Source organism: Prionailurus bengalensis, chromosome B3 (assembly GCF_016509475.1).
Source record: "Prionailurus bengalensis isolate Pbe53 chromosome B3, Fcat_Pben_1.1_paternal_pri, whole genome shotgun sequence".
Lineage (NCBI taxonomy): Eukaryota > Metazoa > Chordata > Mammalia > Carnivora > Felidae > Prionailurus > Prionailurus bengalensis.
The window spans coordinates 128,258,953-128,284,811 of record NC_057355.1 but is presented as its reverse complement, the minus strand read 5'-3'; positions in this window follow the sequence as shown (position 1 = coordinate 128,284,811).

Sequence of the window (25,859 nt, the reverse complement as noted above, 5' to 3'; positions counted from 1 at the left end):
GTTATGTGACATCTTTGTGCCTTAAATGCCTCCTCTGCCAAAGGAATACTAGAATATCTATAACACAACATGGAGGCATTTAGTGAGATAGATTGTATGTTTATAATTCATATGGTTGGTCCAAACAATTGAAAAGATATACTTCTATAATGTTGTGCCTGTGTTATAGCATCATTAAAGCCAGATTTATATCAGTTCAATATCTAGTAGGTTTCCCTTACAAACTGTATTGAACTTAGCTGGAGGGCAATATTCATGCTTTCTAATTGATTTATTTCCAATAAGATCTAGCATGATGTTTCACTTATGGTGAGTTAGAGAATGATACTTGTTTAGAAGGTTTGCTCAGCATGTCTTTATTCTGAAAACAGCACCCCCCTGGCTGAAGTTGTGATAAATGGAGTCCTTCCCTTAGATGGAACTGAAAAAAAGAATGTATTTTCCATGGTGTCAAGAAAAGGAATTTGTGAGTATAGGTACTCTTGGTGACTACTGGTTTGGGCACTTGGAGAAAATGGCCAAGGATATAAATGGGTAGTACAGAAGGGAATAAAATAGCTCCTCACAGTGTGAATATTGTAATCTCTTTAACCTGTGACTCTTATTACTTTATATGGAGCAAAAACTTATTGCAAATATGATTAACTTAATGATCTTGATATAGTGAGAGTATCCTAGTTTGTTCTGTAGACCCATCACAAAGATCCTTATAGGAAAGAGGTAGGAGAGTCAGAGTCAGAGAGGGAGACTTAAATATGCTACCTGGCTGGATTTGAATATGGAGGAAAGGGCCCTAAATCAAGGAATACAGATGGCTTATACAAGTTGCAAAAGGCAAGGAATGGATTCTCCTTTAAAGCCTCCAGAAATTTCTCTTGTTCTCTTGAAATTTAGTTATGTAGGACCTCAGATAGGTTCTATTTAAGAATGTAGTTCTGTCACCTCAATCAAAAAATAGACATTCAGTAGGTATTTGTGAAAATTAATAGTAGGCATTGTAAAAATACAGTTTAAAAAAATTTTTTTAACATTTATTTATTTTTGAGACAGAGAGAGACAGAGCATGAACGGGGGAGGGTAAGAGAGAGGGAGACACAGAACCCGAAACAGGCTCCAGGCTCCGAGCTGTCAGCAAAGAGCCTGACGCGGGGCTCGAACTCACGACCACGAGATCATGACCAGAGCCGAAGTCGGCCGCTTAACCAACTGAGCCACCCAGGTGCCCCTAAAAATACAGTTTAAAAACTGAATGTGCGGAGGAGTTGCGGCAAGATGGCGGCTTAGGAGGACGCTGGGCTCACCGCACGTCCTGCTGGTCACTTAGATTCCATCTACACCTGCCTAAATAACCCAGAAAACCGCCAGAGGATTAGCAGAACAGAGTCGCCAGAGCCAAACGCAGACGAGAGGCCCACGGAAGAGGGTAGGAAGGGCAGCGAGGCGGTGCGCGCTCCACGGACTGGCGGGAGGGAGCCGGGGCGGAGGGGAGGCTCGCCGGCCAAGCAGAGCCCCCGAGTCTGGCTTGCAAAAGCGGAGGGGCCGGGCGGACTGTGTTCCGACAGCAAGGGCAACTTAGCGTCTGGGAGGTCATAAGTTAACAGCTCTGCTCGGAAAGCGGGAAGGCTGGAGGACAAAGGGAGGGAGAGCTGCTGAGCCCCCTGACAACAGAGCTCAGTTTGCTGGGGAACAAAGGCGCTCGCCAGCGCCATCTCCCCCGCCCATCCCCCAGCCGAAATCCCAAAGGGAACCAGTTCCTGCCAGGGAACTTGCTCGCTCCACGCAAACACCCAACTCTGCGCTTCGGCGGAGCCAAACCTCTGGCAGCGGATCTGACTCCCTCCCGCTGCCACAGGGCCCCTCCTGAAGTGGATCACCTAAGGAGAAGCGATCTAAGCCTGCCCCTCCTGCCCCCGAGCACCTTGCCTTCCCACCCCAGCTACTACGCCAGATCCCCAGCATCACAAGCCTGGCAGGGTGCAAGTAGCCCAGACGAGCCACACCACCCCACAGTGAATCCCGCCCCTAGGAGAGGGGAAGAGAAGGCACACACCAGTCTGACTGTGGCCCCAGCGGTGGGCTGGAGGCAGACATCAGGTCTGACTGCGGCCCCGCCCACCAACTCCAGTTATACACCACAGCACAGGGGAAGTGCCCTGCAGGTCCTCACCACGCCAGGGACTATCCAAAATGACCAAGCGGAAGAACTCCCCTCAGAAGAATCTCCAGGAAATAACAACAGCTAATGAGCTGATCAAAAAGGATTTAAATAATATAACAGAAAGTGAATTTAGAATAATAGTCATAAAATTAATCGCTGGACTTGAAAACAGTATACAGGACAGCAGAGAATCTCTTGCTACAGAGATCAAGGGACTAAGGAACAGTCAGGAGGAGCTGAAAAACGCTTTAAACGAAATGCATAACAAAATGGAAACCATCACAGCTCGGCTTGAAGAGGCAGAGGAGAGAATAGGTGAACTAGAAGATAAAGTTATGGAAAAAGAGGAAGCTGAGAAAAAGAGAGATAAAAAAATCCAGGAGTATGAGGGGAAAATTAGAGAATTAAGTGATACACTAAAAAGAAATAATATACGCATAATTGGTATCCCAGAGGAGGAAGAGAGAGGGAAAGGTGCTGAAGGGGTACTTGAAGAAATAATAGCTGAGAACTTCCCTGAACTGGGGAAGGAAAAAGGCACTGAAATCCAAGAGGCACAGAGAACTCCCTTCAGACGTAACTTGAATCGATCTTCTGCACGACATATCATAGTGAAACTGGCAAAATACAAGGATAAAGAGAAAATTCTGAAAGCAGCAAGGGGTAAACGTGCCCTCACATATAAAGGGAGACCTATAAGACTCGTGACTGATCTCTCTTTTGAAACTTGGCAGGCCAGAAAGAATTGGCACGAGATTTTCAGGGTGCTAGACAGAAAAAATATGCAGCCGAGAATCCTTTATCCAGCAAGTCTGTCATTTAGAATAGAAGGAGAGATAAAGGTCTTCCCAAACAAACAAAAACTGAAGGAATTTGTCACCACTAAACCAGCCCTACAAGAGATCCTAAGGGGGACCCTGTGAGACAAAGTCCCAGAGACATCACTACAAGCGTAAAACATACAGACATCACAATGACTCTAAACCCATATCTTTCTATAATAACACTGAATGTAAATGGATTAAATGCGCCAACCAAAAGACATAGGGTATCAGAATGGATAAAAAAAACAAGACCCATCTATTTGCTGTCTACAAGAGACTCATTTTAGACCTGAGGACACCTTTAGATTGAGAGTGAGGGGATGGAGAACTATTTATCATGCGACTGGAAGCCAAAAGAAAGCTGGAGTAGCCATACTTATATCAGACAAACTACACTTTAAATTAAAGGCTGTAACAAGAGATGAAGAAGGACATTATATAATAGTTACAGGGTCTATCCATCAGGAAGAGCTAACAATTATAAATGTCTATGTGCCGAATACCGGAGCCCCCAAATATATAAAACAATTACTCATAAACATAAGCAACCTTATTGATAAGAATGTGGTAATTGCAGGGGACTTTAATACACCACTTACAGAAATGGATAGATCATCTAGACACACGGTCAATAAAGAAACAAGGGCCCTGAATGAGACATTGGATCAGATGGACTTGACAGATATATTTAGAACTCTGCATCCCAAAGCAACAGAATATACTTTCTTCTCGAGTGCACATGGAACATTCTCCAAGATAGATCATATACTGGGTCACAAAACAGCCCTTCATAAGTTTACAAGAATTGAAATTATACCATGCTTACTTTCAGACCACAATGCTATGAAGCTTGAAATCAACCACAGAAAAAAGTCTGGAAAACCTCCAAAAGCATGGAGGTTAAAGAACACCCTACTAACGAATGAGTGGGTCAACCAGGCAATTAGAGAAGAAATTAAAAAATATATGGAAACAAACGAAAATGAAAATACAACAATCCAAACGCTTTGGGACACAGCAAAGGCAGTCCTGAGAGGAAAATACATTGCAATCCAGGCCTATCTCAAGAAACAAGAAAAATCCCAAATACAAAATCTAACAGCACACCTAAAGGAACTAGAAGCAGAACAGCAAAGGCAGCCTAAACCCAGCAGAAGAAGAGAAATAATAAAGATCAGAGCAGAAATAAACAATATAGAAACTAAAAAAACTGTAGAGCAGATCAACGAAACCAAGAGTTGGTTTTTTGAAAAAATAAACAAAATTGACAAACCTCTAGCCAGGCTTCTCAAAAAGAAAAGGGAGATGACCCAAATAGATAAAATCATGAATGAAAATGGAATTATTACAACCAATCCCTCAGAGATACAAACAATTATCAGGGAATACTATGAAAAATTATATGCCAACAAATTGGACAACCTGGAAGAAATGGACAAATTCCTGAACACCCACACTCTTCCAAAACTCAATCAGGAGGAAATAGAAAGCTTGAACAGACCCATAACCAGCGAAGAAATTGAATCGGTTATCAAAAATCTCCCAACAAATAAGAGTCCAGGACCAGATGGCTTCCCAGGGGAGTTCTACCAGACGTTTAAAGCAGAGATAATACCTATCCTTCTCAAGCTATTCCAAGAAATAGAAAGGGAAGGAAAACTTCCAGACTCATTCTATGAAGCCAGTATTACTTTGATTCCTAAACCAGACAGAGACCCAGTAAAAAAAGAGAACTACAGGCCAATATCCCTGATGAATATGGATGCAAAAATTCTCAATAAGATACTAGCAAATCGAATTCAACGGCATATAAAAAGAATTATTCACCATGATCAAGTGGGATTCATTCCTGGGATGCAGGGCTGGTTCAACATTCGCAAATCAATCAACGTGATACATCACATTAACAAAAAAAGAGAGAAGAACCATATGATCCTGTCAATCGATGCAGAAAAGGCCTTCGACAAAATCCAGCACCCTTTCTTAATAAAAACCCTTGAGAAAGTCGGGATAGAAGGAACATACTTAAAGATCATAAAAGCCATTTATGAAAAGCCCACAGCTAACATCATCCTCAACGGGGAAAAACTGAGAGCTTTTTCCCTGAGATCAGGAACACGACAAGGATGCCCACTCTCACCGCTGCTGTTTAACATAGTGCTGGAAGTTCTAGCATCAGCAATCAGACAACAAAAGGAAATCAAAGGCATCAAAATTGGCAAAGATGAAGTCAAGCTTTCGCTTTTTGCAGATGACATGATATTATACATGGAAAATCCGATAGACTCCACCAAAAGTCTGCTAGAACTGATACAGGAATTCAGCAAAGTTGCAGGATACAAAATCAATGTACAGAAATCAGTTGCATTCTTATACACTAACAATGAAGCAACAGAAAGACAAATAAAGAAACTGATCCCATTCACAATTGCACCAAGAAGCATAAAATACCTAGGAATAAATCTAACCAAAGATGTAAAGGATCTGTATGCTGAAAACTATAGAAAGCTTATGAAGGAAATTGAAGAAGATTTAAAGAAATGGAAAGACATTCCCTGCTCATGGATTGGAAAAATAAATATTGTCAAAATGTCAATACTACCCAAAGCTATCTACACATTCAATGCAATCCCAATCAAAATTGCACCAGCATTCTTCTCGAAACTAGAACAAGCAATCCTAAAATTCATATGGAACCACAAAAGGCCCCGAATAGCCAAAGGAATTTTGAAGAAGAAGACCAAAGCAGGAGGCATCACAATCCCAGACTTTAGCCTCTACTACAAAGCTGTCATCATCAAGACAGCATGGTATTGGCACAAAAACAGACACATAGACCAATGGAATAGAATAGAAACCCCAGAACTAGACCCACAAACGTATGGCCAACTCATCTTTGACAAAGCAGGAAAGAACATCCAATGGAAAAAAGACAGCCTCTTTAACAAATGGTGCTGGGAGAACTGGACAGCAACATGCAGAAGGTTGAAACTAGACCACTTTCTCACACCATTCACAAAAATAAACTCAAAATGGATAAAGGACCTAAATGTGAGACAGGAAACCATCAAAACCTTAGAGGAGAAAGCAGGAAAAGACCTCTCTGACCTCAGCCGTAGCAATCTCTTACTCGACACATCCCCAAAGGCAAGGGAATTAAAAGCAAAAGTGAATTACTGGGACCTTATGAAGATAAAAAGCTTCTGCACAGCAAAGGAAACAACCAACAAAACTAAAAGGCAACCAACGGAATGGGAAAAGATATTTGCAAATGACATATCGGACAAAGGGCTAGTATCCAAAATCTATAAAGAGCTCACCAAACTCCACACCCGAAAAACAAATAACCCAGTGAAGAAATGGGCAGAAAACATGAATAGACACTTCTCTAAAGAAGACATCCGGATGGCCAACAGGCACATGAAAAGATGTTCAGCGTCGCTCCTTATCAGGGAAATACAAATCAAAACCACACTCAGGTATTACCTTACGCCAGTCAGAGTGGCCAAAATGAACAAATCAGGAGACTATAGATGCTGGAGAGGATGTGGAGAAACGGGAACCCTCTTGCACTGTTGGTGGGAATGCAAATTGGTGCAGCCGCTCTGGAAAGCAGTGTGGAGGTTCCTCAGAAAATTAAAAATAGACCTACCCTATGACCCAGCAATAGCACTGCTAGGAATCTATCCAAGGGATACAGGAGCACTGATGCATAGGGCCACTTGTACCCCAATGTTCATAGCAGCACTCTCAACAATAGCCAAATTATGGAAAGAGCCTAAATGTCCATCAACTGATGAATGGATAAAGAAATTGTGGTTTATATACACAATGGAATATTACGTGGCAATGAGAAAAAATGAAATATGGCCTTTTGTAGCAATGTGGATGGAACTGGAGAGTGTGATGCTAAGTGAAATAAGCCATACAGAGAAAGACAGATACCATATGGTTTCACTCTTATGTGGATCCTGAGAAACTTAACAGGAACCCATGGGGGAGGGGAAGGAAAAAAAAAAAGAGGTTAGAATGGGAGAGAGCCAAAGCATAAGAGACTGTTAAAAACTGAGAACAAACTCAGGGTTGATGGGGGGTGGGAGGGAGGAGAGGGTGGGTGATGGGTATTGAGGAGGGCACCTTTTGGGATGAGCACTGGGTGTTGTATGGAAACCAATTTGTCAATAAATTTCAGAAAAAAAAATCAAACAAACATTTAAAAAAAAAACAAAAAACAAAAAACAAAAAAAAAACTGAATGTGCTTAGAAGCAACGATAAAGAATTAATATCACTTATCTTGAGGCTGATGAAGGGGAGGCTTCTAAATCCATCAACAATTACTACTGTCCACACTTACTACCTTGGACTTGAGAAGTAAGAGAAATTATGAAAAGAAGCAGAAGATTAAAAAAAGATCCTGTTCTTGATTCACAGGACCACCCTAAATATTAATTGGATGATGTACAAAAGAAAATTAACTATTTTATCCTACTTCCAAATCTAAAGTATGTAATTTAACTTGGATCACATAAAACAAAGAGCATATATGTAAATATATAAACTTATAAGAACACAACCCAATGTGTGTGTGTGTGCCTGTATGTATATATATTTTCTACAGATCTTTTACTAAAATAGAAACCCACTATTATTTGAGTAGTATACAAGTATTTAATCTTGTATATCTATATAAATATTAGAAAAATAATTGAAATGTAATAAACATTGTATTTTATTTTTAAAAATTTTTTGCATATTTACTTAATTTGAGAGAGAGAGAGAGAAAGAGAGAGTGAGCAGGAAGATGGGCAGAGAGAGAGGGAGAGAGAGAATCCCAAGTTGGCTCTGTGCTGACAGCATGGAGCCTGATCTGGGGCTCGATCTCACAAACCTTGAGATCATGACCTAAGCTGAAATCAAGAGTTGGAGGTTTAACCAACGGAGTCACCCAGGCACCCCAACACTATATTCTAATATAGTACTCAAATATAGAAGATTTAAATCAATCTCAATAACGCATAGTAGCCTTGTGAGTTTGGGCAAGAAATAAACTCTCATCAAATATCATTTAAAAAAAATTTTAACATTTATTTATTTTTGAGACAGAGAGAAACAGAGCATGAACAGGGGAGGGGAAGAGAGAGAGGGAGACACAGAATCGGAAGCAGGCTCCAGGCTCTGAGCCATCAGCTCAGAGCCCGACGCGGGGCTCGAACTCACGGACCACGAGATCGTGACCTGAGCTGAAGTCGGATGCCCAACCGACTGAGCCACCCAGGTGTCCCTAATTTTAAATATATATTCAATATAGGGGTGCCTGGGTGGCTCAGTCAGTTAAGCATCTGACTTCAGGTCAAGTCATGATCTCGTGGTCTGTGAGTTCAAAGCCACACATAAGGCTCTGTGCTGACAGCTCAGAGCCTGGAGTCTGCTTCTGATTCTGCATCTCTCTCTCTCTCTCTCTCTCTGCCACTCCCCTACTCATTCTCTGCCTCTCTGTCCCTCAAAAATAAAAATAAACATTAAAAAATGTATTCAATATATTTTTTACCATTTAATTTATTTTTTTAGTTTATATCCAAGTTAGCATATAGTGCAACAATGATTTCAGGGGTAGATTTCTTAATGCCCCTTACCCATTTAGTCCATCCCCCCTCCCACAACCCCTCTAGTAACCCTATGTTTGTTCTCCATATTTAAGAGTCTCTTATGCTTTGTTCCCTTCCCTGTTTTTATATTATTTTTGTTTCCCTTCCTTTATGTTCATCTGTTTTGTCTCTTAAAGTCCTCATATGAGTAGTGTCATGATTTTTGTCTTTCTCTGACTAATTTCACTTAGCATAATACCCTCCGGTTCCATCCACATAGTTGCAAATGGCAAGATTTCATTCTTTGCCAAGTAATACTCCACTGTATATTTGGGCTCTTTCCATACTTTAGCTATTGTTGACAGTGCTGCTATAAACATGGGGATGCATGTGTCCCTAAAAAACACACCTGTCTCCCTTGGATAAATGCCTAGTAGTGCAATTGCTGGGTCATAGTGTAGTTCTATTTTTAATTTTTTGAGGAACCTCCATACTGTTTTCCAGAGTGGCTGCGCCAGCTGCATTCTCACCAACAATGCAAAAGAGATCCTCTTTCTCAGCATCCTTACCAACATCTGTTGTTGCCTGAGTTGCTAATGTTACCCTTTCTGAAAGGTGTGAGGCGGTATCTCATTGTGGTTTTGATTTGTATTTCCCTGATGAGGAGTGATGTTGAGCATTTTTTCATGTGTCGGTTGGCCATCTGGATGTCTTCTCTGGAGAAGTGTCTATTCATTGCCCATTTCTTCACTGGATTATTTGTTTTTGGGGTGTTGAGTTTGATAAGTTCTTTTTTTTTTCAACGTTTATTTATTTTTGGGACAGAGAGAGACAGAGCATGAACGGGGAAGGGGCAGAGAGAGAGGGAGACACAGAATCGGAAACAGGCTCCAGGCTCTGAGCCATCAGCCCAGAGCCCGACGCGGGGCTCGAACTCACCGACCGCGAGATCGTGACCTGGCCGAAGTCGGACGCTCAACTGACTGCGCCATCCAGGCGCCCCGAGTTTGATAAGTTCTTTATAGATTTTGGACACTAACCCTTTATCTGATATGTCATTTGCAAATACCATCTCCCATTCCGTTGGTTGCCTTTTAGTTTTTCTGATTCTTTCCTTCTCTGTGTAGAAGCTTTTCTATTTTGATGATGTCCCAGTAGTTCATTTTTGCTTTTGTTTCTCTTGCCTCCAGAGATATGTAGACATCTAGTTTGAGCCAAGAACTATTATCTACTGATGAGATATAATAAATGTACCATAATGGTTAAAAAAAAAAAGAAAAGTAAAAAAAAAAAAGGAAGGAGGAAAAGGAAGTAAAGAAAGAAGGAAGAATTATGACCACCTTATCCCTACACTTATGAAACCACTGGATAAAAAATGTTGTATACCTTTGTAATGATAATATGATGTATTAAATCTATGAACCCAAAATGCCGTGATGAAAGATCAAATTGACCTATGAAAGTAAATGCATACCCAAGAGAAGAATGACACATTAGCTCATTTTTAAGAATAAGTACTAATTCACCTGAGCAAGAATAGAGGAGGCAGCAATTAAGGAATAAAAAATATGTGAATATTCATTGACGCTCCTGGGTGGCTCAGTTGGTTAAGCATCTGACTCTTGATTTCCACTCAGGTCATGATCTCATGGTTTGTGAGATCAAGCCCCATATCATCTACTAACAGCACAGAGCCTGCTTGGGATTCTCTCTCTTTCTCCCTCTCTCTGCCCCTCAGTGCTTGCATGCTTTCTCTCTCTCTCTTTCTCAAAATAAATAAGCATTTTTAATATGTAAATATTTGTTAAATATCATCTTATATTTATAGGCACATGATATAAGACACAAGATGGAGAGTGACAGAAAAAAAGGCTGATTCCTTACTTGTGGAATAATACCAGCATCTCTGGTTTGTTAAAGAGTTAATTTAAACAATGAATACTGAAGATATTCTATGCCCAGTTATAACTTTATATTTTTAACTTCACTGCCTAAATCTCACTCTGCTGTACCTAGATCTTTTATTAGGTCTGTATGTTTCAGTACTTCATTCCTTTTTATGGTTAAATAATATTCCACTTATTCCTTGATACACCACTTTTTTTTTTTATCCATCCATCAGTTGGTGGATATTTTCATTCATCAGCTATTATTAACAATGCTGCTACAGAAATTTCTGTACAAGTTTTTATGTGAACATATGTTTTTCATTATCTTGGGTATATAAATACAAGAGTAATTTCAGGTTGATATGGCAACTCTATGTTTAACTGGGGAATTACCAAACTGTTTCCAACAGAGATTGTGCCATTTTACATTCTTACCGGCAATATATGTGTTCTAATTCCTCCACACCCTCACTAACTCTTGTTATGTTTTGTTTCATTGATGATATCTATCTCAGTGGATGTTAAGTGGTATCTCATTGTGACTGTGATTTACATTTCCCTAATAGTTAATGATTTTGAGTATCTTTTCATTCACTTGTTGACCATGCATATATTTATTTGGATAAATGGCTATTGAAATACTTTGTTCATTTTTAAATTATTTTGAATTTCTACGGTTGATTTCTAATGATTCTTTTATATATATATATTTTTTTTTAATTTTTTTTCAACGTTTATTTATTTTTGGGACAGAGAGAGACAGAGCATGAACAGGGGAGGGGCCGAGAGAGAGGGAGACACAGAATCGGAAACAGGCTCCAGGCTCTGAGCCATCAGCCCAGAGCCTGACGCGGGGCTCGAACTCGCGGACCGCAAGATCGTGACCTGGCTGAAGTCGGGCGCTTAACCGACTGCGCCACCCAGGTGCCCCTCTAATGATTCTTTATACATCCCAGATTCTAGGTGCTTATCAGATACATGATTTTTAGATTTTTTTTTAATTTTGTAGTTTGTCTTTCACTTCCCTGATAGTGTCCTTTGATGCATAAAATTTTAGATTATGATAAAATCCAATTTAGCTATTTCTCTATATTTTGCTTATACTTTTGGTGTCATATCTAAAAATCCATTGTCTATCCTAAAGTGACAAAGGCATAGCCTGTGTTTTCCCTATGAGTTTTATAGTTTTAACTACTTCATTTAGCCTCCATCCATTCTGAGTTAATTTGTACATTCTGTGTGGATTTAGGATCCAAAGTTATTCTTTTAAACAAAATTTCAACGTTTATTTATTTTTGAGAGACAGAGCATGTTGGGGAGGAGCAGAGAGGGAGATACAGAATCTGAAGCAGGCTCCAGGCTCTGAGCCATCAGCACAGAGCCCAATGCAGGGCTCGAACTCAAGAACTGTGAGATCATGACCTGAGCCTAAGTCGGACGCTTAACTGAGCCATCCAGGCACCCCACCAAAGTTATTCTTTACATGTGGATTTCTAGTAATCCTAGAACCACTTGTTGAAAATAATTTTCTTTCCTATTGAATGTTCTTGGCATGCTTTTCTAAAATCAAATGTCCACAGATACATGTGTCTATTTCTGGGTTCCCAATTTAACTGTATGGTTCTGTGTGTACATATTATGGCAATACTGCATGTCTTAAATACCATGGCTTTGTGGTAAACTTTGAAATAGGATATTTTGTGTTCTCTATACTTGGTTTTTTTTTTCAGGATTTTTTTGACTATTCTGGGAAACTTACTAATCCATATGAATTTTAGGATCAGCTTGTATATTTTTTCCATAAAAGTTATTGAAATTATTTATAGACATTATGTTGAATATATATTTCAATTTGCAGAATATTTCCATCTTTTGCCTATTAAGTCTTCCAATCCAAAAACACGAGTGTCTTTCCATTTATTTTGGTCTTCTTTATTTCAATAATTTTCAGTTTATTTCACTATACTCATCTGATACTTAGGATAAATTCATTTTAATATATTTTTATTATATTTGATAATATTCTGAATGAAATTATTTTCTTAATTCCATTTTCAGTTGTTCATTCTGAGTGTAAAGAAATACTACAGATTTGTGTATATTGTTCTTGCAGCCTGGAACCTAGCTGAACTCATCTATCAGCTCTAATGTGTGTGTGTGTGTGTGCATGTGTTCCTTAGGATTTTCTCTACAAATTATGCGATCTGTCAATAGAGATAATCTACTTCTTCCTTTCCCATCTGGATGTCTTTATTTCATTTTACTCCCTAATTGCCTTGACTAGAACCACCCGTACAATGTTGAATAGAAATGACAAGAGCAGACATTCTTGTGTGATTCCTGATCTTAGGAGGAAAGTTTTCAGTCTTTCATCATTAAATATGATGTTAGCTGTGGGTTTACGTGGGTGCCCTTTATCACATAGAAGAATTTAACTTTTATAATGAGTTTGTTGAATGTTTTTATCATGAAAGGATATTATTTTGTATTTTGTTATTTTGTTCAAATGAGTTTCATGCATCTACTGAGATGGTCAAGTGCCTTTCATTGTTTTTGTTCTTTATTTTATTACTATAATTTATTATATTACATATTTTCTATTAATTTTTGTACATTGTCCCAACCTTATATTTCTGGAATAAATCCCTTTTGGGCATGGTATATAATACTTTTCATATGTGGCTGGATTTAATTTGCTAGTATTTTGTCAAAGAGTTTTGCATTTATATTCATAAGTGATACTGTTCTGCAGGTTCTTTTCTTGTAATATCTTTATTGAATGTTGTTATCATGGTTATATTGGCCTCATCATATGAGTTAGGAATTGTAGTATTTTATTTTTAAAAGGGTTTGTAAAGTATTGGTGTAATTTTTTTTTTATAAATGTCTAGTAGAATTCACAAGTGAAGCCATATCTTCCTGAGTTTTTGTTTTTATTTTTGTTTTTTTTTTGTTTGTTTTTGTTTTTTTTTTGGAGAGGGGTTATTTTGTTTTCTGATTTTTGTAAATCACTAATGCAAATTCTTATTATGAATCTATTCAGATTTTTTAATTTCTTCTTGAATCAGGTTTGGTAGTCGGTGTCTTTCTAGGAAATTGCTAATTTTAACAAGGTTATCTCATTTGTTAGCATATAAGTATTCATGGTGCACACCTAAAGTTCTTTTGATGTTGTTGTTTTCATTTTTGTATGGTGGATACTGATGCCCTCTCTTGGATTTTTGATTTCCATAATTTGAATCTTCTCTATTTTTTTCTTGCTCAGTCTAGATAAAGTTGGCAAATTTTGTAGATCTTTACAAAGAACTAATTTTTGACCAACTATTCATATCTTTTACTGCCAATTGACCTGTCTTCTAGTTTACTGCCTCCTTCTGTCCACTCAAGTCTACTGTTGATTGCTATAGTGAACTTCTAATTTTTAATTAATGTATGTCTTTACACTCTCTTTAAGTTCTTTAGACATGGTTGGAACATGGTTGCATTTAGCTCTTTGAATAAATATATTTAAACAGCTGACTAAAGTTTTTGTCTGGCAATTCTACCATGCCTTCCTTGAAGAAAATTTCTATTTATTCTTCCCTATCCCCCAGGGTTTGTCTATGTCATTGCTTATTGTAGTTTGTTCTTTTCAGTATCTTTTTAGGACTAATTCTAGAAAGTATATATTTCTTGTCATGTGTGGCCACTGAAGTTTCTTCATGATTAGCTTAGTGGTTAGCTAAAAATTAAACAGAGATTTCCCTAAATACCTGAAATCAGTAAGTCTCTTCATCTTCGTGAGATGTCTATGTGCATGCTGTAGCACACGTTCAACTCTCAGAAAGGCCATTTACCACTCTGCCTTGGCTTTTAATTCCTACCTGTATAGTTTCAAGATCAATTGGGAGTGAGAGGTGAGAGGTTAAGCCCTTCTCAGGGCTTCCGTAGGCATCTGCACAGCTCCACAAATGTGCATGACATTTTAGACTCTTAGAAATATGTTGGAGCTTTTCAAAGTTTCTGTGATGTCTTCCGTTGGCCAAATTAAATTCCAAAAAAACTCATATTTAAAGTCCTAACCCCCTATGTGATAGTGTCTGGAGATAGGGTCTTTGGGAAATAATTAAGGTTAAATGAGGTTATAAAAGACTTTGATGGGACTGTGGCCGTATAAGAAGAGGAAGAGAGAGAAATATTTCTCTATCTCTCTCTTTTCCACGTGAAGACACCATGAGAAGGTAACCTTCTGCAAGCTAGGATGAGAGCCCTCACCAGAAAGCAACCATGTTAGCACGCAGATCTGTCTTCAAGACTCTAGAACTGTAAGAAATACATTTGTGTTGTTTAAGACACCAAGTCTATGGTATTTTGTTATGGCAACATCTTATTCTTCAGCTTTTTCCTATATGCTTTTGAGCAGTTTATTATGTAGGTCAATTTTTATCCTTTATCTCCAGCATCTGCAACATTAAAACACCTCCCTATAAATATTTTCAACAAATGCATCCCAGGAGAGCTTTTAGTAATACATGAGTTTGAGTCAAATCTAATAAAAACAAGACTTTCAAGTGGGGTATTTCCAGGGAATCACCACATAGGTAAAAAAAAATGCCCCCTTTTTTTTCATAATGAGAATTTTTGAAAAATCATAATCTGAGCCAAAATCAAGAGTCAGATGCTTAACCAACTAAGCCACCAAGGCACCGCTATTATTTATTTTTAATGCACTCTTAATATTTTAAAATCTAGAATTCTAGCCTCTTCATAATATTTGGACATCTACAATACTAAAACTGTGCCTATAATATCAAAAGATCAATGGCAATAGCTGGGTTGCTGTGTTGTGTCTTTCCTTATAATTTTATCGCCTTTATTCTCTGTTAACCATGTCTGTCCAGCCCTCCTTTTGTTATTCAGATGGTCCCTGTAGGATCTGGGCAATCACCTATGATAAATTATTACTGGAATATATTATGTGATATTATAATAAACTCAATTTTCTAGAAAAATTAAATTTCTCAATATATGTCTGTGATGAGGGGCCCATAGTTGATGTTGTAAATTAAAAATATGTAGATTATGACCTACTTAATAAGGAGCCACAAGCCACCTACATGGACTTAGCAAGTAGCTCCTTCAGCATACAAGATCCCACTTTGAGGAAGTGCAAACCCAGGGGTCATTTTGATTGAAAGTTCTGTTTCATTGCACTCACAAAAAAGAAGTAAAGCCACAAGATGTATCACCTACAGATACTATAAATCGGCTGGGGGTGGGAAGGGTGTGCAATAAGATGGAGGAAGGGCAGTCCTCTGTCCCAGATCACAGAGACCAGGAGAGAGAGCAGGGTAGCAAGCACCTATTACTTGCAAGGTGTCTGGGGAGGAGGTCACTAACCTCTTGCGGGCCTCAACTCTAAGTGATTATTTTAAAAGGTGCCCTGGGAAAAGCAGAGTGGGAATTTATGGCAGGAATCCTAAACTCAGGTCCTTATCTAAGTGTCCAGACTCTGGGTGTGAGTAGGGTTCTCATGTTGTAAAACGTTAGGCAGCAACTCAAACTAGTGGTTTTCTCATCAGAATGGAATTCTTCCTTTCAAATGTTATTAGGGAATGTGAAAACATATTTACTTGTGTATGTTAATTTGCTTAAAGTTTACAGATAGTCTTTTAAAGTCCCTTTTCTCTTTTTTAACAATCTGGTTCTGACACAGGTTTATAACCTAAATTTGAACAGTCTATGCCATTTGAAAAATTCTAACCAAATAATTTAAAATGATCCCAGATTTGTAGTGCCTCCAGTCAAGTGATAGCAAAAAATCTTGTTCAGAGTAACTCAACTTTAACGTATGTGCACCATATTTCCATTCTGTAAAGAATATGACTTCATAGTGAAAAGTCAAAAATCAGCTAAGGAAATAAGGCAACATGATTTATAGCTAATAAAACAAAATTGGTATCAGATTTTGAGTTAAAATGCTTATGATATTTGAATTATGAGAAGTAATGAGATGGATATATTTACAGAAGTAAAAATGGTATGAATATCTAAAAAATAAACATGTAGATTTTAAAATAAGAAATAGAAAATAAATGTGGTTACAAATTTTAAATAAAGTAGGAATATAAATGTATGTACATACATGTGTACATATGTATGTGTAATCATTTAAATTATTAAAATATAAATACATAGCAGATATGAATGTGTATACATATACATGTATGTGTAATCATTTAAATTATTAAAATATAAATACATAGCAGATATGAAACAGAAGAGTATTGATTACATTAAAGGACTCATGAAATGGGTTTAAATGTAAAGAATGTAACAGATTTTAGGAAGAAAGAAAACAAAAAAAAATATAATAGGAACTGAAGAGACATGGAAATTCAAGACAGTAAGATAAATGTACATTAAATCAGAGTTTCAGAAATACATCCAATGAAGAAAATATTTAAAAGACTGAGATCCAAGAAATTTCCAGAATTGTCGAGAAATGCTAATTCCCAGACCTAGCAACCTAAAGCAAATAAGTAAGCGTAATATTCGTAATTATAATCCCAGGAAGGATAAATAAAATAAATTCACACCTACGCATAAAGTAATTAAACCACGGAATTACTAATGCCAAAGAAACTTTCTATGAGGCATCTAGAAAATACACACACACACACACACACACACAGTGTACAAATCTTACTGACAGCTGACTTCTCAATAGCAACAATTCAGCCAAATTCAGAGAAATGAATTGTCTAGTTACCTGTATGAATTTGTTTATGTAAAGAAAAAAAGCAGAAACAAAAGGTGATGATATAAATCTGCATGATTATGACGTAATGTTTTTATATTCATACACAGTTGGTGACTATTTATGACTACAGATTTTGGGGAACACCAAATATATAAATAAAAATAATCAAATTATTTACACTGGACAAAAGACTACAACCCATGGGGATGTATTTTAAGGGAAGCAAGCGCATTTACTATTTTCTTAAAAAATTAAAATAGTGTAAACCCTAAGAACACATAAATTGTAGCACAGTATAATGGAATATTACTGCCAGTAAAAGTAAAAGCAATGAAGATAATATGGTAACATACAAAATGCTTAAGTAAAAGATGAAAATAGAAACCGTTTAACTGATACATTAGTAGTATTTAATAGCAGGCATACATCTAAACAAGGCCTCAGAGGAAATTGATTGCAACTAATTTTACATTATTCCATTTTTATTTCTAGTAAAATATCCATAAGACATGTTCTGCTGTGAATTATCTTTTTTGTAAATTTGTTTCAATGAATTCAGTTAATCATGATCAGCATACAAATATTGGATAACAAAGAATTCATAAGATTATATTAGATTCTATTTATACATGGAATAAATCAAGATGTCTTTCATGAAGTATTTATAATCTAATAAGGATAAAAGATGACCAAAATACAAAGATAAACCTGTTATATTATGATTTGTTTACAAAACTTCAGAAATGGACTCCGCATACATTTAGCAAACATAGAATTTATTAAAATGTTTTAGAAGGAATCATACAATGTAAGAGGAAGTCCAAGAACCATTTAAGAATGGATGAGATATATGTTAATTTCAGAGATCAAGCTAGAAGTTTGTTGTATTCCTTTTCTATAGCTAGCTGACTGTTATAACAAATTACTACACACACAGTGGCTGAAAACAACATGACTGTATCATCTTACAGGTCTGTATACAGTTTGAGAGTCTGAAATGGGTCCTACTGAGCTAACAGGTGCAGCAAGCTACCCTCCTTTCCAGAGCCTCTATGGGGAGAATTGATTCCTTTACCTTTTCCAATTGTGAGAGGATGCTCAGGTTCCTTAGTTAAGCTTCTTCCTCCATCTGCAAAGCCTTCTCACGTTCTCTTTTCTGATTTTCCCTCTTCACCCTCCATCTTGCAATTACACTCGGCTCACCTGGATAACATTCACAGGTTCTAGGGATTGGAACATGGATCCCTTTTGTTTTTTTGTTTTTTTTGTTCGCTTGTTTGTTTGTTTGTTTGTTTGTTTTAGGGAGAAAGTGAGGTGTTCACTACCACACTTATCAACGGTACTGTCACTGGAATGAATTATCTCTTTATTTTTCTGTCTTTCCACTCAAGATTTGAAATTCCAACAGAGAAAGCACGAATAGCCCAAGGTGGATCACTATATCCACTAGTTGGGTCTGGGGTGGAATTGTCATTCCCATCAACTCTGTGCTAAATGAGACAATTACTTCAAAGTAAATTGAGCTTCTGCTACTATGGGAGCAAGAGGAATGAATGCAAGAAGACGTTGAATAACAAATGCCCAATATGATTAGTAAAACGTAAACAAACTGGCAAACACTGAAGCATAACATTATCAGTAGCATCAACATGTATTTTCCAAAGTGTGTTCCTCAGTATGTTAGTAGACTGATATGACTGCGTACAAAGAAGAAGAAAAATATAATTGTTTCACTGTCACATAGTTTTGAAAATTATCCTTTTCTTTGATATTTATTCAATAAATCAGTAAACTAAAGTGCTGTGAAATTTTATAGTGAAGTAATCTGAACAGTTTTTTCTAACCTATTAGAGTAAGGAAACTTTTGCTTCTGCATTTCCTTCCTAATTCCAGTGAAACGCCCAAGAAGACCCATGCTTTTCTTTTTTATTTTTTTTTTCAACTTTTATTTATTTTTGGGACAGAGAGAGACAGAGCATGAACGGGGGAGGGGCCGAGAGAGAGGGAGACACAGAATCGGAAACAGGCTCCAGGCTCTGAGCCATCAGCCCAGAGCCCGATGCGGGGCTCGAACTCACGGACCGCGAGATCGTGACCTGGCTGAAGTCGGACGCTTAACCGACTGCGCCACCCAGGCGCCCCAAGACCCATGCTTTGGGAGAGAATTCATTAGAATGACTTTCCTGAGTGCCACTGGATGAGACAACGTCAGTTTGTACAAGAAAAATCTGAAATCTTAAAATTCATATTGTGCATTTAAAGTAAAACATCCACTTCAAGATATTTCTATTGATGTGAGCAAGTGCAGTGTCATGGAGGGATGGAATAACTCCACTCACTGAAAATATGCCTTATGAACAAGGATTATGTTATTTTATTTAGCATTATTTTGAAAGATTTTGTTTTTGTTTTGTTTTGTTTCTACATAACTACATAAAAGCAACTGTACTATGTTCCACTGATGTTGAACCTATCTTTTAAAAGCATTTCCTTAGTGTTGAGCCCTCAGTGGAAAATATGTAAGAGTTCTCAAGGTTCCCTTATCTCCATCCTAGATATAAAATGTATACAATTTAACTGTGAAATGTAGTTGTACTGTATTCTTTGAAACATGACTTTTCTTAACATTGATTCAATTTGCATTTGTTGAATGTATGATTTATTATTTAGCCTCTGGAAATAAAAGCACAGTGGGAGGAAATCAGAAAGCAAATCCAAGTGGCTTGGAATGGTAATTTCAGTTCATTTCCTTAATCTATATTGCCTCTTAATGTTTAGTAAAATGAAGACAATATGAGGTTTTCAGTTTTTCTTTTCCTTGACATTAGTTGAGCAAGTATTTATTATGTGCAGGTTATACATAAGATATTGGGTTTTGTATGTTGTGGATACAGTAATTAATAAGATACGGTCTCGACAATGCATTAGTCTAGACCCTTGAGAGACAGATAGAAGAATGAACAATTTTAAAGAAAAACATAAAAGAGATAAAAAGTGTTATGAAGTTTCAATAGCAAAAGGAGAACTTTTTGTAGGGGTTGGATTGTTTTAAATAACAGTTTTTTGAAAGAGTGTCACCAAATAAAGCAATATGCATGTGAGTTGGATTTTTCCAAGAAGCTGAGGGTGTAAGAAAAAAAAAGGTTTGGATTATTGGTAGATACAGAGCTAAAAGCAAAGGAAAAATAATATGGATGGTCTTGAGGGAAAGGGTTGTAGTCCAGACAGCAGGAATATGAGATGTATGAAAGGAAAATTTGAAAGAAAAGGTTCTAAACAGTAACTGAGTCCATGGAATCTTGGCACTTAAACACTCAACTGTCAAATTGTTAGAGAATAGGAAAGTATTGAAGATCATTGAGCAGAGAAGTGAACATAATCTCTAGTACGCTTTTGGAAGACTGCTCCAGGACTTAGGTGGGAGGGCAGTTGAATAACAGGGTAAGATCAAGTAACACAAAGTCAAGCTAGAACTTATCTAGTCAAGAGATCATGTGACCTAGAATGTGAAGATTATGGGGAAACATAAAGTAACGGAAGCTGAGAGAGAGACAGTGGAAAACATCTGAATAAATAGAATAAACAAGAGACTGCATCTGATAAGGCAAGAGATTCCCTCATGTTTTGCCATTTTCCATGAACAAAACCACAGCCAGTGAAATCTCTTTGCCCAGCCCTTATACTTACCCATCTAAGTGAACATGGTTGAAAAACAAATGCACAAGCATGATTACTGGTCTCTATATTCATGGCCTCTGACCTCAACCTCCAGTGCTTTTGAAATACCACCAGTCACTCCTAATATCTCCAGAGGCATTTTGCTCTCCTAACTCTCCTAGAAAAGTTTTTTCCCCCCAAACTTCTATATACATACAAATCTTTGGGGCATTTTAATACTAAGTCTAGATTTTGATTCAGTAAAGCTTGAGGACAGACTTATAATTCTGCATTTCTTTTTCTTTTTAAGTTCATTTATTTATTTTGAGATACAGAGGGTGTGAACAAGTTGGGGAGAAGCAGAGAAAGGGAGAGAGAGAATCCCAGGCGGGCTCAGCACTGTCAGCACAGAGCCTGATGTGGGGCTTCAACTCACGAACCATGAGATCATGACCTGAGCAGAAGTCAGATATTTAACCATCTGAGCAAATTCTGCATTTCTAACAAACTCCCAATGATGTTGACACTGCTTTTTTGCTTGGACCATACCCTTAGGAAGATATTCTTGGTGACTATTCCATGTTCTTCTCTCTCCTAAGCCCATACCCCCTCCCCATCCTTGCTTTCAGTTAATGATCCTGCTCCTGACTTCACTGAACCAGTCAATATAGAAGGTGACAGTCTCAGAATCATACTTTCTTACATAACATCCTCTTTTATCTTTACAATCCGACTGGCTGTTAATCAGCATTATGTTCTTAATGAAAGCCATTGCCTTCCTCTGTAGGGAGATCCCGTCTCCTTTTATCTACTGAAGGACATTTCCCCCCAAATTTTCCTCCTCTTGGTCTTATATTGTGGATTTTCCACATTCTTCTGCTTTGCTGAGTGTAGGTACAGATAAGAAGCAGGTAGCAATTCTCTCTTAACCGCACTCCAAACTTTTGCTACCATCATGCCCCTGAAACTGCTCCTGTCAAATTACCAATAAATTCATGTACAAAAGCCAGCGATCAATTATTAGCCAATACATTGCTTGAACTGCTTTGCATTTGACACATTTTATCAGTCTCTTAACAGTTTCCAGATTATCTCTGGACTTTTTTCTTCTCATAGGGTGCTCAATCTTTTTGGCAAGTGTCTTGACCATATAATATTACTTCATAAAGACTTAATCCTTACTTCTCCCCTCTTCCTGTCCCCTGTCTTCCCCTCCTCTCCTCTCTCTGCTCCTCTCCCTTTGCCTTTTGTTTCCTTCTAGTCCCTTGTCTTCTCTATTCTATATTCACCACCCTATATCTAATCACGTATCATTACTTCAAATTTCATCTTTATTTCTAACTGTATGTGTCCAGCCCACAACTTGCTCCTGAAATGCAAATCCTTATAAGTACCATTGGTTGTCTCTAAACACAGGATTGTAGATATCTCAACCCAACATTTCCAAAAGAAAACTCCTATATGCCCTGTTCTGCCACATTTGTTTGACCCTCAGTTTTATTCACCTTTGCCAATGGCAATCCATTCCTGTGGATAACTTCTGGTCAATCTTAATTTCTCACAATTGAATTCAATCAGTGAGGAATTCTGTTGGATGGACCTCCAAGATTTGTCCAGAAGCTGAGCACTTTTTACCATCTCCACTGCTACCCTTTGGTCTAAATCACTATCTTTTCTCAAATGAACTACTGAAATAGACTCCTAATTAGTCTATCTCTGCCTCCAACAGCAGCCAGAATTACCTCTTAAACATGCAAGTCAGATTCTCAGCTCGAACCCTGTAATAGCTCTCAACTTCAATCAGAGTGAAAGCCAGAGCTTTTACAATAACCTACAAGATTTTGCATGACCTTTCTATCCGTATATATCATCTCTCTAATCTCATCTCCCACAGTTCACTTAGCTGCCCTTCACCTAGCCCCCAGCCATCTATTCAGCACTTCCTTGCTGTTGTTCCAACACATCAGGCATATTCCTAAGAGCATTCACACCTTTGTATTCAGTTTCCTTTACCTGGTAAACTCTTTCCCAGATTAAACTATTGTTTAATCTCATCATATTCTTTAGATCTTTTCAAAGAAGGCCAATCTCTTTATTCAGTAATGAAAAAGTTTCCTCATTTTGCTGGGTTTCTTTGGGCCACACCAATTATCATCTTCTACATTTCTGTACTGTAAAATTTATTTCCTTATCATAGTTCTTATTTATTGTCATACAAAAACTTCAGTTCAATAGTTCTAAGAGTCTTTGTGTGTTTCCACTATATAGTGTAAGTGCCTACAACAGTGTCTAGAAGATAGCACAACTCAACAAATTAATTCAATAGAAATAATAAGACCCTCTGTTAGATATGAACAGGGAGAGAATTACTAGACACTTGACCTGTCAGTGCTCGTTGCATTACCTGAAATGTCAGAGTACTTTTTCCTGGGCAACACATGAAAAATATTTTGAAAATTGGTATCTGTATTCCTTGCATGAGAACTCCAGTTCCAGAATTCCATGAATCTTTCTGAATCCTGTTTTAGAGCTTCCACCGGGAGAGCTGTTAATTTCTTAGTATTTACATGTTCATTTACAAATCAAAGTATTAATTTCACTTTAAACATTGGAGAATGTTTAAGTACCTCTTCAGGCAGTTTGTAATGCCAATGGCAGGTTACTGTCTTTCTCATACCATCTTCACATACACTATGAGTGGAATTACAGGAGATCACTTACCATTCAATTACCACTGCACCTATTGTTTGGTCTTGGAAGCTGCACTGTGCATGTTAAAAAGGGCTACTTAGTTAAGCCACATAATTTATTTAAGAAGGTTTTAAAAATACACATGGCATTTATCTTTTCAGTAGGTAGCACACAGCATGTAAGAGCAACTATAAACAAAACTGAAAATTAAATTCCTACAACTGAAACAGAAGCATCCCACTGGTCAGAGTTTGTGAAAACATCTATTCACGCGGGCTTCACTGAAGAGAGAAGACCATCCTACTCAAAATAAAGTGCAGGGTCTCCTTGCAAACCTTTAACACACTCATATCTCCAACAAATTTATAAATCTGTGTTCCAAGTTTCAAGTAGACGTTCCATAGTAGGTCACAGTTGAGGGTGATCAGGCCAACAGGTGTCCTGAGACTGTTTACAAGGCAGCGTTTTAAGTTGGGGCAGATCATGTTGGCCTTTGTAGCACCCTGTGTGTGCAAATAGGTTTCTTGTTCAAGCTTCTGCAACAAACAGTGGCAAAGCTGTTTGCAAAGTTGTGTCTAATAAGACAGCTTAAATGTGTTGCCACATGGGTATTTCTGATCTAGTTTTACAAGCTCTCTGAAGGAGGCTGCATAAAGAATCAAAGAATCTGCCAGCAGTTGAGATGCAACCCCAGGAAACGTCAAAGGCAGATTTCAGCCTAATGTTCTTGTGAAACGGAAATAACCAGCGAAGTGAAATCCATGTGTGTGTTGTTTCAAAGGACCCTCCGATGCGCTGGTTATGTGCTTAGGGGAGAGACAAGTCACCAGAATCCCCAGGGTTTCCCTTTAGTGTGAGCGTCTGTCTCCTCAGTATTCTCCCAGGCATGATGACTGCTTTGTGAGCAGAGCCTGCATCATAAAATTCACCCAGGCTTCTTAGCCACAGGAAATACCCCTGAGAAAAACAGAGCCAGAGGCGAATACTCATCTAGTCCTTCCCTGTCTAACAACCCTAAGATTTTTTCCAGAAGATACTAAATTAAAACAACATTAAGTAGGGAAAACAGGTGATGGAATTACCCGACCCTCAGGCCAAGTTCCAAAACAGGGCAGTACAGAACCATTCACTGTTTTTCAGTAATGGTGGAAAATCGGAGATTGGGGAGTGGGTGAGAAGCTTTGGGCTGATGATATGTTGGCCATCTTCAGATATTTTTTCTGTGTCACCATGCAAGCTGTTTACCCACTTGATTGGGAAGCTTGCTGAGACACTTAGGTAACACACTGATGTTAAGATCTAGAGGGATACTAAATTCAATATGTCCTGTCCAAAGAAATACAAGAGGCAGTTGGTCTTAAATAAGGTTATCTGATACTCACGGCAATAAGCATATGGAGGAAGGCTTGTGTGTAACTGCAAGATGTTACTTTCTTAAACTTTTAACTAAGTAAATTAAAATGAATTTACCCTTAACTGGCAGAAGTGACATATATATTCCTCCCTTCAACAAGTCGCTGTTAAATGCAAAGTGAAGGAGAGATCTTCATAAGGAAAAAACAGTCAATTTTCTAATTAACTTAAAGGAAAACACATCAGCAACAACTTTCAAACATGAATTCTCATGCAAAATCACATCTCTGTTTTACAACTATAATGGCTATTTTGAAATGTTAAATACCCTCACTCAATGGACTGTTATTTCTTCTCTGGTCTGAGACCCATTCTGGTCCTTCTGACAAGCTCATCTCACCATTATCTGACTTTGGACTCTCTATGTGTTTAGAATCACATGTAACATATGATATGTACACATAATGGATATAATATGTAGATATTTAGTATCTATATATTATCTATTTTTTTTTCCTAAATACTGACCAAAGTTTGCTAGGGATCTAGAAGGCCTTGGTTTCATACTGGATTAGGTGTTTGCCAGTTCAGTTGCTTTGGGAAAGTCATTTAAATTTCCAGAACATCAGGCTCCGTCTGTGTAATACAGGGACTGGAAAAGATGAGTTCTCACATTGGTTCCTAACAGAGTATCTTGTTATGCTGTGACCATGCCTAGTCTTAAGTCCCCTATGAGAACAGGGTGGGTATTTGAAGGTGAGCATTTGAAGATTTACACATAAATGAGTCATCACATCCTTACTTTACGCTTAGATAGCACTAAACTTTTTTTTTTTTAAACATTTTTTTTAATTTTTTTTTTCAACGTTTATTTATTTTTGGGACAGAGAGAGACAGAGCATGAATGGGGGAGGGGCAGAGAGAGAGGGAGACACAGAGTCGGAAACAGGCTCCAGGCT